We start from the raw sequence: 14,007 nt of genomic DNA on the forward strand, positions 1-14,007 counted from the left end.
CAATACATCAATGAAAAAATTGATACCCTCACTACACGTATTAGTTCTAGTGAACCCCAACCTAATCCCCCACAAACATTTAGTGGTATTCGTTCAGAATTTAGGGAATTCAAAAACTCATGTTCCTTATATTTTCAATTAAAACCTAAAACATACTTCAATGATCATTTGAAGGTTCTCACCACAATCTCCTATCTGCGTGGCGAACCACGTATATGGGCAAATTTGTTTTTTGAAACCAATGACCCATTGCTGTACTCATTTGATCAGTTTTTTAAAGCAATGGGACAGCTTTATGATGATCCCTACAAACAGCTGTCTGCTGAGACAGCAATGAGGTCTCTGAGACAACATAAAAGGCCTGTGGAGGACTACATCGCAGAGTTTAAGAAATGGTCCCCTGATACACAGTGGAATGACCTTTCCTTGCGCAATCAATTCCGCCTAGGCCTCTCAGATACTCTCAAGGATAAGCTAGCCAGACAACCCCTCCCAGAGACTTTAGAACTCCTAATAGATGCTAGCATCACATTAGATAGACGCATCAGAGAGAGACGCTCAGAAAAGTCACACTTAGAAACATCCACTAAACAAACAGTTACTACTCTGCATCCACCTAAGACAACTACAAAAGCCTCTGAAATCCCTATGGAACTCGGGTTCATCAGAGGTCCATTAACTCTACAGGAAAAATTAAGAAGAAAAGCTTTAGATCTCTGTATGTATTGTGGAGGGATCGATCACTCTGTAAAGGACTGCTCTCAATTACAGCGTAGGAAGGGTAAGATGAACACCACAAGTATATGTTTATCTGCTAAACAAACACAATCTAATCATTGCTCCCTTCCTATCTTATTACAGTGGGATCAGCAAAGACTCAACTCACAAGCAATCCTTGACTCTGGTGCCAGCCACAATTATATAGATTACCAATTCACTACTGTAAATAAAATTCCACTAGTTAAGAAAATGGTGCCTAGTGTACTTCGTTTTATTGATGGTAAAGAAATTACATCAGGACCCATCTTATACCACACCATACCTTTAAGGCTTACCACACATGACCAACACACAGAGTTTCTTACTTTTGATGTTATACCCTCACCTCTATATCCCATTATACTTGGTATCAGTTGGTTTAAACAACACGATCCCACTATACAATGGTCAACTTCACATGTCATCTTTGATTCTCCTTATTGTAAAAATTTGTGTCTCCATCATGAACAAATTTTACTTGATGTTCCTTTACAAATCCCCAAGGAATACATAACATTCGCTGATGTCTTTGACAAAAAAGAATCAGAGAATCTACCCCCTCATAGGGTTTATGACTGCCCTATAGATCTCCTACCAGGAGTTGATATACCTTACGGCCATATATTTCCCCTCTCTGATCCTGAGTTACAACATCTAAAAACTTATTTGGCAGATAATTTGAAGAAAGGCTTTATACGTCCTTCCACCTCCCCAGCTGGGGCTGGTATCTTTTTTGTTAAAAATAAAGATCAATCCCTAAGACCCATTATTGATTACAGAGAGTTAAACAAGCGTACGATAAAAAACCGCTATCCACTGCCTTTAATTCCTCAACTCCTTGATAGATTACAAAATGCTACTATATACACTAAATTAGATCTAAGAGGGGCTTACAACTTGGTACGAATAAAGGAGGGTCATGAATGGCTTACAGCATTCCGTACACGTTACAGCCTTTTTGAATATACTGTGATGCCATTTGGCCTCTGTAATGCCCCGGCTACCTTTCAGTACTTCATAAATGATATTTTCAAGGATTTTTTGGATTTATTTATGGTAATATATTTGGATGACATACTCATATTCTCTACCTCACTTACTGAACACATCAAACATGTCACCCTAGTATTAACACGGTTACGAGAGAATTCTCTTTATGTTAAACTAGAAAAATGCCTATTTCACTCCAAAGAAATTAAATTCCTAGGTTATATTGTATCACCCCAAGGTATCCAGATGGATAATGATAAGATATCGGTAATTCAAAATTGGCCTTCCCCAAAAAGTAAAAAGGATATACAAAGGTTCATGGGTTTCGCCAATTTCTACAGAAAGTTTATTAAAAATTTTGCTGACTTGACTAGACCATTAACTAACTTGACCAAATCTGACACACACTTCATATGGAACGATGATTTAGAAGAAATATTCAACTTCTTAAAAAAAGCTTTCACTACGGCCCCTATCCTCCAATTCCCTAATTCTGAGTTGCAGTACATCTTGGAAGTGGATGCATCTAATTATGCTTTAGGAGCAATCCTCTCACAGAGGCAGACTCCAAAAGATCCTCTGCATCCTGTTGCCTTCTATTCACGAATTCTTAATTCAGCTGAAATAAACTACCCAATAGGTGATAAAGAACTGTTAGCAATCAAAACATCATTGGAACAATGGAGACACCTTCTAGAAGGGACCCTTCTTCCAATCTTGATTTACACGGATCACAAAAATCTAGAATACCTACAATCTAATAGGACTCTCAGCGCACGACAGGTCCGATGGAACCTATTCTTGGCTAGATTTAATTATCTTATCACCTACCGTCCTGCAAACAAGAACAAGAAGGCTGATGCCCTTTCAAGACACTTGGTGGACCAAGTGTCACATCCAAACCTTTCACCTCTAATTCCTCTTGACAGATTCTTAGCTTTAACTACAGAACAAAACATTCAGTTCAAATCAGCACAACAGGCTGACTCAAATAAACCATTACAGGTCTTGGATTTACACTCGGATGGGTTGTATTATTATCAACAACAAATTTATGTACCCAACAGTCTCAGAGCAACAGTCTTAAAAACTTTACATGATTCTCCATCTGCTGGACACATGGGCATAAAGAAAACTCAAGAATTAGTCTCCAGATTCTTTTGGTGGCCTACCTGCCTCACTGATGTTGAGGATTACGTTAAAACCTGCTTAATCTGCGAAACTACAAAAAAAGGGAGGACTCCCCCTTACGGGAAATTGATCCCATTACCGACTCCTGACCGTCCTTGGAAGGACATAGCAATCGACTACATAGTCGACCTACCTATTTCTGAAGGGAATAACACCATATTAGTAGTCGTAGACCTATTTAGTAAAATGGCACATTTCGTGCCCTACCATAAGCTCCCAACTTCTTCTGAAACCATTTCCTTAATGATACATCATATATTCAAGTATCACGGACTCCCGAATAGTATCACCTCAGATAGGGGAACTCAATTCACCAGCCAATTCTGGAAACAACTTTGTCACTCATTGGGTATTTCTAGACGTCTCAGTACCTCTTTCCATCCCCAAACTAATGGCCAGACTGAAAGGACAAACCAGTGCATTGAACAATATTTGAGATGTTTCATTTCAGCTAAACAAGATACCTGGACGCAACTACTACCATACGCAGAATTCGCCTTCAACAATTCCATCCATTCCTCTACAAAGTTCACACCGTTCTTCATTAATTATGGTTTCCATCCTTCTTTTGAATGGCATTCTATGGACAGCAACAGCTGTCCTGTTGTGAATGACCTCATCAACACTATTAGTGAATCTTTTTCACTAACTGCTGAAAATATTCGCATCGCCAAGGAACGCTATAAATTCCATTTTGATAAAAAAAGGATTTCCTCGCCTAAATATAGAGTAGGTGACTATGTTTGGTTATCAACACGTAATCTACATTTACCCCTTCCTTCCAGGAAATTATCTTCCAGCTTCATTGGACCATTTCCCATCATAAAAATTGTGAATATGAACGCTGTTACCCTCGCATTACCAGCAAATCTGAAATCCCATCCTACCTTTCATGTGTCTCTCCTCAAGCCTTATAGACAACTTCGTCACCATGATCCTTCTATTCCTCTACTTCCTCATCTACCGGATGCCACCCTGGAGTATGAGGTACAAGATGTCTTGGACTCCCGACGTTTTCGTGGGCAGCTTCAGTATCTGGTCCATTGGAAGGGCTACCCTGATTCGGAGGACTCCTGGGAACCGGCTTCCAATCTCTCTGCCCCCCGATTGGTGGCCAGGTTCCATGAACGTTATCCTGATCGTCCTGGACTCGATCCCCGGAGTTGATCTTTGGGGGGGGGTCCTGTCATAAACTGCCTAAGTTCTTTGCCTTATCCTTTGTATAGCTGTGTCTTTTCACACTTACATAACTCCTCCCCAACAAGCAGTTTAAATTTCCCTCCTACTCATACCAAATTGCTTGATTGTTGAATCCAGCTTCTCACCCTCTAACCTCCTTGCAACCTTTGAGACAGACGCTGCTCACCTCTCTACCAAACACAGGACCGGAACCGGCAAGCGGTGACGTCACACGCAATCGCACACGCTGCAATTTCCCCAAACTCTGCAGGGGAACTCCACTCTGTCCGGACAGACCTCACCCTTTACTACTACTAGTAAGTCTCAAAAGCGCTTCCTTCATACTCATACCGCAGTAACTTACGATTATTCAGTAATTACTCCTGACATGCCTCAGAATCTTAGTTAGGTTTCCTTCATATTTAAACGCTCTATTCTACCTATATTCTTAATTGTTCACTCTCAATACCTAACTACTGCCTAAATCTCAGTAGCTTTATTTGTTGCTTTAAAGTTGTACACTATGTCTGCTGCCAATAAAGATTAGATATGGTCTGTCTAAAACTTTAACTTGCAATTGCATGTTCTTATATGTGGGAACCAGTTTGACAATACTGAGTGGGGCTAAAGGCTCTGAGGTCTCAGCCATTGTCACACCTATCCTTATAATAAAAGTGAACTGTATCTATTGATTCTGAACCTTGCTGCCTTCCCTCACCTACACAGAATCACTGATACTTTCACTACACTCCTAAGCCTGCAGTTGTGGTCCTAAAAATTCCCTCTCTCCTTTACAGGGGTGAGATTATCTTCCACAGGCTGACATCGGTAGACATTTTTATATGTGTAATCTTGGGTTACAGTTTGGAGTTTGCGGTTCTTAAAGGAGATGAGCTCTTGTTTATAGGTTTTAACTTGTTTGGATAGTTTCTCCAGCCAATCAGAGTTGTTATCTGTTCTCAAGTTGTTCAGCTGTTCCTCTTCAAAAGTTTGGATTTCCGCTTTCACTTCTTTTAGCACACGTCCTGCTTCCCTATTGACCAGAAGCATTAGGTCGAAAGAACATTTGTTTAGTACCTTGCACCAATTAGCAGAGAACTCAGTGTTTGACAATAGTGGGATTATTCTTAACTATGAAAACCTCTCAGAATCATCCTTTTTTTATGATAGTCCGAGAGATATGTGCCATGAAGGTTCAAGTCTATCCCACTTTGTTTCAGTTTAGCCCATGTATTATAAAGTGATTGACACGACTCCTTGACCTGTTTCTCCTCAATAGAGCCAAAGCAAATCTTATCCTCATATTTCTCCTCTATGTTTCCACTAATCTGTATAGTGGATATCTCAGTGGCCTCTGCGCCAAGTTCAGTCATTGTGGCTACCATTAGAATGTTTGAAGATAGAAAGGGAGATATTTTGAGGCTGAGCCAGCATCTTTGTGGGTGCACTGCACTTCAGTAATACAAATCCAAGTAGAGTTGTGTATGCACTCTTACCAACAAAATACAGCTGCCAGGGTGCTATTGAGAAATATACAAAAGTTTGGAAATAAAAGCACTCACTGGGCTTTGGTCATCTGTGACAATTGTCTTTTATTTTGTGACGTTTCGGGACCACAAAGTTCTTTTCTCTGACAATCAACAAGTGAAAAAAACAAACATTTATAGGCCTGTAATACCCTCCCTCTACAGGCTACCAATCAAGGTGGACCGTGTGCTAAAAACAGAATCGAGCCGTGTGTAAACTGCCTGTACAAACTCAGTGATGTATGTATTATATGTGTATAAATAATACATGTGAACACAATACAAATATTGGTGCAATCTATGCGGTCTGATGTGGCCAATTAATGTGATCATAATAGTGGGAGTACATCACCTCCGTCACTCCAATAGTGATTATCAGCAGTGTCATGTTGCTATTAATTCCTCATCAACAGCGGCTGTATGCGTCTAGTCCACATGGCTACATAAACAACCTCACCCATTGGATACCGGATGACACACATACACCGCCACTCGGAGCAAACTTCTATGATAGATGATGCCAATTCAGTGATCTATCCCCGGATGACATGTACCATCTAGGTTCATCATATAAAGTGAAGTCACAGGGGCAATAGGTGGCTAAGCGCACACGGATGCAATTGGTGGCTAGGCGCACACTATAAATCCTCAATAATGACAACTAATCGAGATACCAACCTCCCAGGTGTCAAGAGAGAATATTGTGGTTCACCATGAATTGTTTGTTTCTTTTTAACATGTTTGTGTGTGTGTGTGTATGTATATATGTATGTATATATATATATATATATATATATATACGCACTGTATGTGTGTTTGTGTGTATATATATATATCAGAAAAAAGGAACGCACTCGCCGGGTCTTATGTGTATCGTATATAATAATACTTCAAAAGATGACGTTTTACGGTAGTTAGCCCTGTCCTCAGACCATTACAAAATAAATCAAACATATTGCAATATATACATTACCCGCCACCATCACCCGAAAACAACCGAAAATGTGCCACTGGCACAAACAGAAGTAGCAAACCTATCTGCAAAACAGAAACAGCATGAATACATGTTAGACCGTTATCATATATATGTAATTATTTACATTTATAGCAATAGCCCACAGATATTTAGAGACCTAGTGGGAATAAGGAACTAGCAGTCTTATTATCTGATAAATAAACTATTGTGTTAACAAGGATGTCCCCTCTACCTAGAACACTGCCTAGAGTCATCAGTCACTATTACACACCCTCTAGTTTTAATTATAATTAAGGGCAAACATCTGACCTATGTGGACGTCCAATGCTTTACTATTAGAGGAAACAGTGCCAATCTAAATAGGTATTTAAACCTTTTTTGGAACCAGTGTATTCAAAGTGAATATTCACTTTGTTTCTTTCTGTAAAAGTAGTTTGGCCCTGTTCCCCCCTCTATTTAATATGGGGACATGATCGATGATGATAAACCTGAGGTCCGCAGCAGTATGTACAGTCAATGCAAAATGCCTCGCAACCGGCTGGTAAGATTCTTTTTTATGAATCGCCAGCCTAATAGCAGCTCGATGATTGGCCATACAGGTGCGCAGAGTATCAACCGTCTTTCCTACATAAAAAAGACCACAGGGGCAATGCAGCAAATATACAATAAATTCTGTTGCACATGTCACTCTGTGTCTAATTATGTACTTCTTGTTGGAATGGGGATGTACAATTGTCTTAGTATTCCTCATTCCATTGCACGTAGTGCAACCAAGACACTTGTAACAACCCCATTTAGGGGGGCTAATCCATGTACTGTTCTTGTAGCTCTCAATCGGATCAACCTTAACCAGAGTGTCTCTAATGGACCTTGATTTCCTATACCGCACTCTAGGTGGTCCCATCGTAGTGAATGGGAGAGTGGTATCTGTATTAACAATGTCCCAGTTTTCTCCTTATAGTTGTAGAGAGGTCCTTCTTATCCACGGTATACGTTGTAAGGTGGGACATTCTATTTTCTAGTCGCCGTTGTTCCTTAGTCATTAGTGCCTCATCCTGTGTTAAATCCAGAACTTTTTCAGATGATTGTCGATATGTCCTTTCTGATAACCTCATTGGAGGAACCTCTTCTTCATCTCAAACAATTGTTTTTTGGCCTTTGTAGGATCACTATTGTTGCAAACTACCTGCTTGAATTGTGAAATGGGTAGTGCCTTCTTAAGGACTGGTGGATGGCAACTAGTAGCTTGTAACAGTGAATTGCTGCTGGTTTCTTTACGAAAAAGTGTTGTACATAGCCTGTTCCCTTGCTTGTAAATTCTCAAGTCTAAGAAATTGACTGTTTCCTCACTGTACTGAATTTTAAATGAAACCATAACTGTAATTCTGTTAACGACCCATCCCATATGATAAACAAATTGTCTATATAGCAACGAAAAAAATAGATGCGTGCATGTTGAAACAGCTGGGTATGATAGCTCGAATTCTGTCATATAGATGTTGGCATATGATGGGGCCATACTCAATCCCATCGCCGTCCCGGGTAGTTGTAGATAAAAGAAAGTCTCAAACCGAAAGTAATTCATCGTTAAACAAAACTGTTTAAAAAATCCTTTCCATATCTGGCCCCACATAGGGATATCTGCATAGGTGTTTGCATATAGCTTCCAAGCCTTGATTGTGTGGAATCACTGGGTAAAGGCTAACCACATCTAATGTGACTAGCCATTCTGTTCCTTTTAGTCCCTTAAGGTTATTCAATTCTTTGATAAGGGACATTGAATCCAATAGGAAGCATGGCATGTTCCGTACAATAGGTTGAAATATGGAATCCAAGTACACAGCAATAGGTTGTAAAAGAGATCCAATGGCCAATACTATCGGCCTCCGAGGTGGGCATGTGGCATGTTTGTGCACCTTGGGCAGTGTATAAAACACTGGCTTCCTTGTAAACTGTACTGTTAGGAATGTTAGGAATGCCTCTATGCAGTGTTCTAGGTAGAGGGGACCTCCTTGTTAACACAATAGTTTATTTGCCAGATAATAAGACTGCTAGTTCCTTATTCCCACTAGGTCTGTAAATATCTGTGGGCTATTGCTATAAATGTAAATAATTTTACCTTACATATATATATGATAACGGTCTAACATGTATTCATGCTGTTTCTGTTTTGCCGATAGGTTTGCGACTTCTGGTTGCCATGACAATCATCGGACCTGCGCAGTGGTATGTGCAGGAGGTCAGGGGCACTTCCGGTTGTTTGCGTGTGATGGTGGCGGGTAATGTATATATTGCAATATGTTTTATTTATTTTGTAATGGTCTGAGGACGGGGCTAACTACCCCGAAATATCATCTTTTGAAGTACTATTAAATACGATACACATAAGACCCAGCAAGTGCGTTCCTTTTTTCTGATATAAGTACTCATTTTGTATGCACCAGGGCATTCTGACTTCTGAAAAGTGTGTGCAGGGCCCTGGCAACTATATATATATATATATATATATATATAACTTCCATGTGTGTCTGCACTCACAATGCAATAGGGACATCAACCAGGGTGCCAAGTCAGGTATATCAATAGTCCTTCCTCGGACTGTGCATGATACCTTACCCTATATGGCAAGGTTTCCTGATTTAGGCAAGAACATACATTAGCCATATCATCAATATCTGTTTGCATAGTGATAGGATGTTTTACTTTTACTTCCAAAATTTGCCCACTGACTATGCATATGCTTTATTGATTTATCTGGATACCATGGCTCGCTGTTAATATAACCCTGATTTTATCTTTTGCATATAACCACACTTGATTGCCAATTGTAACAGGGGAACTATGATTGTAACACTGAGATCCCACTGTAAGAGTAACATGTTACTCAGGCACAAGACTCTGGCATATGTTTTACCAGTATTGGATTTTTGGTTGTTTATTTCGTATCATGATTAGCTCTAGTACCAACATTCTGGTAGACTATGCTCTCTTTAAGTACATTTACTAACCCTATACCTATACTGTTTCACACACATATGGCTCTCTGGAGATATGGTACTCATAACATACATTAGCACATTTTGGGCAGACTAAGGCTCTCAGATCCATACAACTATCTGCAAGTCAGACGGCTTCTCTTAGCCTTTTTGGGATATGATAGAAGTATACAAGCAATATAGACCCATGTTATGCTGTTGTTTTTGTGATATATACTCAGATGTTTAGACAATTCACCCCTTTCCTACAAGTGTAGGTATGTACAATCATTTTTTGGCTTGCCCCAGCAGTTGCGGCTAACATCGGTTAGCTGTCATCTATGTTTTCTGACTGCTTGATACACACCCCCCTGATGACGTCAGATGGCTATGCAAATTAGCCATGCTCACTGACACCGTTGACACAGACGCGGGACTGTGTTGATCCGCGCCTGTTTTTGAAACTTCTAACTGACATATCTTGTCTCCAGCTCCCTTTCTGCAACACGCTGCAACCACTTTGACAGTATCTATCACATCTCATGCCAAGTAAGTTACCTGAACTAGAGACAGTGATGGCTGGTAGAGATATATATTTTTTTTCCCCTTTGAGATATAAATAGCGATCTTACGTTGCTGACTCTTTGTATGTATTGCAATCACACTGCTTTGAAATGATCTATATATGATCCTTATATGATCTTAGGCTCAGTAGTCGGTGATGGTGTGATGACACCCTCTTTCTCTCTAAGATTAGTCTATGGAATCTATACGATATACCTACTGATGTTCAACAATTGACACACACATCTTCATGCTTGCCTAAATCTTGACATACGTGTTTTTCTGGCTATGAGCCCTTTTTCTCTACTTGTCCTTTTTCTCTACTTGTCCTTTGTTTACTGAGAAGTATGTTTTACTGAGATATACTGATGCACTAATGTTTAAATGCTGATATACTGCCTAGGTCCTGCAACTATCTTTTATTGAGCGCTGTTTCCTATAGACTGACTTTATCCATGTTAAGTTGTTTCTTTGTGGTAGCTATTTCAGTATGTTACACATCACATTGTAGGGGGACATTTTATTTCTTTGTGTGCACCTTGAGTGTTTTAGGTGCTACTCATATGTCATGTCATTTATTGTTTGAGAATAGTTTTAAGATACACTTATATGGTTTGCACAATTATACTGTTTTTAACTATCACATTAGTAAAGGTAGGAATATTGTTAATTAGGTGATTCACCTGTTGTCATGGTTACATAGGTTTTGGCGCAATTTCACTAATTGTTTGATGGGAGGGGCTATGTTGCTTTATATTGCACACTGTTCATTTGCACTGTTGCCTGGTCTGAGGAAGGGGTCTGCGTACCCCGAAACGTCACCTTAATAATTTTTTTTATTTTATATACCAAATCCAGTGAGTGCAGTCCTCTTCTATAATGGATTATATATATATATATATATATATATATATATATATATATATATATACGTTGATTGGAGTAGCCGTGTTAGTCCAGAGATTTAGATATCAAAATAACAAGAGTATTGCATTGAGCAATGATACTTTTTTTATTGGACTAACTATACATTTATAAGTTGACAAGCTTTCGGAAGAGTTCCTTCCTTTATCAAGTCTGAAGCAATACTGACCAATTCAATGGAATTTACAGATTGTATCTTAAAACACAGAATAGCTAAGAAGACAGAAAGTGCAGGGAGAGGAGGAGGTGTCGTAAAAATCATGAGGGGGGCTTAGGTAACAGGCAGACAGTGTCCAGTGTAGGAGAACAGACAGGGGAAATATATAGCTTTACATGGAGCATATACTGACATAAAGTTATATATCAACATTGAATCAATATCTATAAAGATGTGAAATTGTATATACAGGGGGAATACAAAAGTTAAAAAAAGACAAAAGTGTGGACATAGGCTTACCTGTGTACCTATGTATAAAGAATGTAATTGACTAAATGAAAGTACATTACAAAAATTTTTGATAATGTGTTAAGAATCCAGAGTCCACATGTAGTCCAGAATTAAACAGGTTGAAGTGCATTATCATTTTCATTTCAAAGGTTTTTCTTTCCATGGTGTTTTTGAAGTTGCCTCTGAGAATTTTGATTTTGAGGTTTTGGATGGAGTGGTCAGGTTGGGTGAAATGGTGACCAACAGGGGTGCAGTATTTTGTTTCACAGTGGTTTTTGATTGAGTGTCTGTGTAAGTTCATCCGAAGGTGCAGTTTTTGGCTTGTTTCTCCAATATAGCATCCCACTTCACATGCAGTGCAATGTATCATGTATACCACATTTGCAGATATACATGAATATGCCCCTTTAATGTTATAAGATTTATTATTGTGATTTGCTGTGCTGCTTTCACAAACGTGTTGACACAGTTTGCAGAGAGCTTTATAGCAGCACTTGGTTCCATTCTGAGTGTTCTTTTTCTCAAGGGGTAGCTTCCTATGTACTAGTTTCTGCTTTAGGTTAGGTGGTTGTCTGTATGCCAGGATTGGGGGTTTTGGAAAGATTTTTTTGAGTGTGGGATCCTCTAAGAGTAGTGGCTGTAAGTATTTTATGATTTTTCGTATCCCTTCCACAGCAGGGTTGTATTTGACTACTAGTGGGATACGTGATATGTTTTTCTTCTTCCTGTATTGTAGTAAGTGTTCACGTGGAGTATTGAGGGCAGAGTTAATTTTTTTATTTATAATCCTTGTTTTGTAACCTTTTTCTCTGAATGATTGGGACAGTGTGATGAGGTGTTTGTCACGGTCCTTGGTATCTGAGCAAATTCTGTGGTATCTTGTAGCCTGACTGTAGATTATGGATTTTTTAATGTGATTGGGGTGGGAGCTGGAGCTGTGGAGGTAGCTACATCTATCTGTTGGTTTCCTGTATACAGATGAGTGCAGTTTTCCATTTGTGATGGATATTGTTGTATCCAGGAAGCTGACATAGTCTCTAGAAAAGTTCATTTTAAGCTTGATTGATGCATGAAATAGATTAAATGATTTATGAAAATGTTCAAGGTTTTTTTCTCCTTCTGTCCATATGATGAAAATATCATCGATGTAGCGAAAGTATTTGAAGGGTTTGTGAGGGTGAGTGGCTAGGAATCTCTGCTCTAAGTCAGCCATGAAGAGGTTTGCGTACTGTGGTGCCATTTTGGTGCCCATGGCTGTTCCCATGGTTTGTAAGTAGATGGAGTGGTTGAAGATGAAATAATTGTGAGTAAGTATAAATTCTGTAAGTTTACTGACTGTAGAAGCACTATATGTCTGGTTAGGGCTGTTGGAGGAAAGAAAGTTTAAGCAGGCATCAATACCATCTTTATGTGGAATATTGCTGTACAGGGATTCCACATCCATTGTCACAAGTAGAGTATCCTCTGGCAATTCTGTTATCTGGCTGATTTTGTTAAGAAAATCAGTTGTGTCTTTTATAAAGCTAGTGGTGTTAATAACTAAGGGCTTAAGAATATTCTCCACTAGGCCCGATAGTTGCTCAGTCAGAGTGTCCATGCCTGTTATTATTGGTCTTCCTGGGTTCCCTGGTTTGTGGATTTTTGGGAGCATGTAGAATGTCCCTATGCTAGGGTTAGAGAGCACCAGTTTGTCCATTTTATGTTGCGTGTGTTTAGGGAATGTTTTAATTAGTTTTCTAAGTTGCAAAGTGTATTCCTGGGTGGGGTCCTTGACAAACACCTCATCACACTGTCCCAATCATTCAGAGAAAAAGGTTACAAAACAAGGATTATAAATAAAAAAATTAACTCTGCCCTCAATACTCAACGTGAACACTTACTACAATACAGGGAGAAGAAAAACATATCACGTATCCCACTAGTAGTCAAATACAACCCTGCTGTGGAAGGGATACGAAAAATCATAAAATACTTACAGCCACTACTCTTAGAGGATCCCACACTCAAAAAAATCTTTCCAAAACCCCCAATCCTGGCATACAGACAACCACCTAACCTAAAGCAGAAACTAGTACATAGGAAGCTACCCCTTGAGAAAAAGAACACTCAGAATGGAACCAAGTGCTGCTATAAAGCTCTCTGCAAACTGTGTCAACACGTTTGTGAAAGCAGCACAGCAAATCACAATAATAAATCTTATAACATTAAAGGGGCATATTCATGTATATCTGCAAATGTGGTATACATGATACATTGCACTGCATGTGAAGTGGGATGCTATATTGGAGAAACAAGCCAAAAACTGCACCTTCGGATGAACTTACACAGACACTCAATCAAAAACCACTGTGAAACAAAATACTGCACCCCTGTTGGTCACCATTTCACCCAACCTGACCACTCCATCCAAAACCTCAAAATCAAAATTCTCAGAGGCAACTTCAAAAACACCATGGAAAGAAAAACCTTTGAAAT

At 39.2% G+C, this 14,007-nt stretch overlaps 1 long non-coding RNA gene across 1 annotated transcript; it reads left to right on the forward strand.

Annotated features, from left to right (window-relative positions):
* Positions 1 to 597: 597 nt before the first annotated feature.
* On the forward strand, positions 598 to 970 carry LOC128637683 (uncharacterized). Its single transcript, XR_008399011.1, has 2 exons — positions 598 to 781; positions 862 to 970. It is a non-coding gene; the product is annotated as an uncharacterized LOC128637683 (long non-coding RNA).
* The last annotated feature ends 13,037 nt before the right edge of the window (positions 971 to 14,007 follow it).

Source organism: Bombina bombina, chromosome 1 (genome assembly GCF_027579735.1).
Source record: "Bombina bombina isolate aBomBom1 chromosome 1, aBomBom1.pri, whole genome shotgun sequence".
Classification (NCBI taxonomy): domain Eukaryota; kingdom Metazoa; phylum Chordata; class Amphibia; order Anura; family Bombinatoridae; genus Bombina; species Bombina bombina.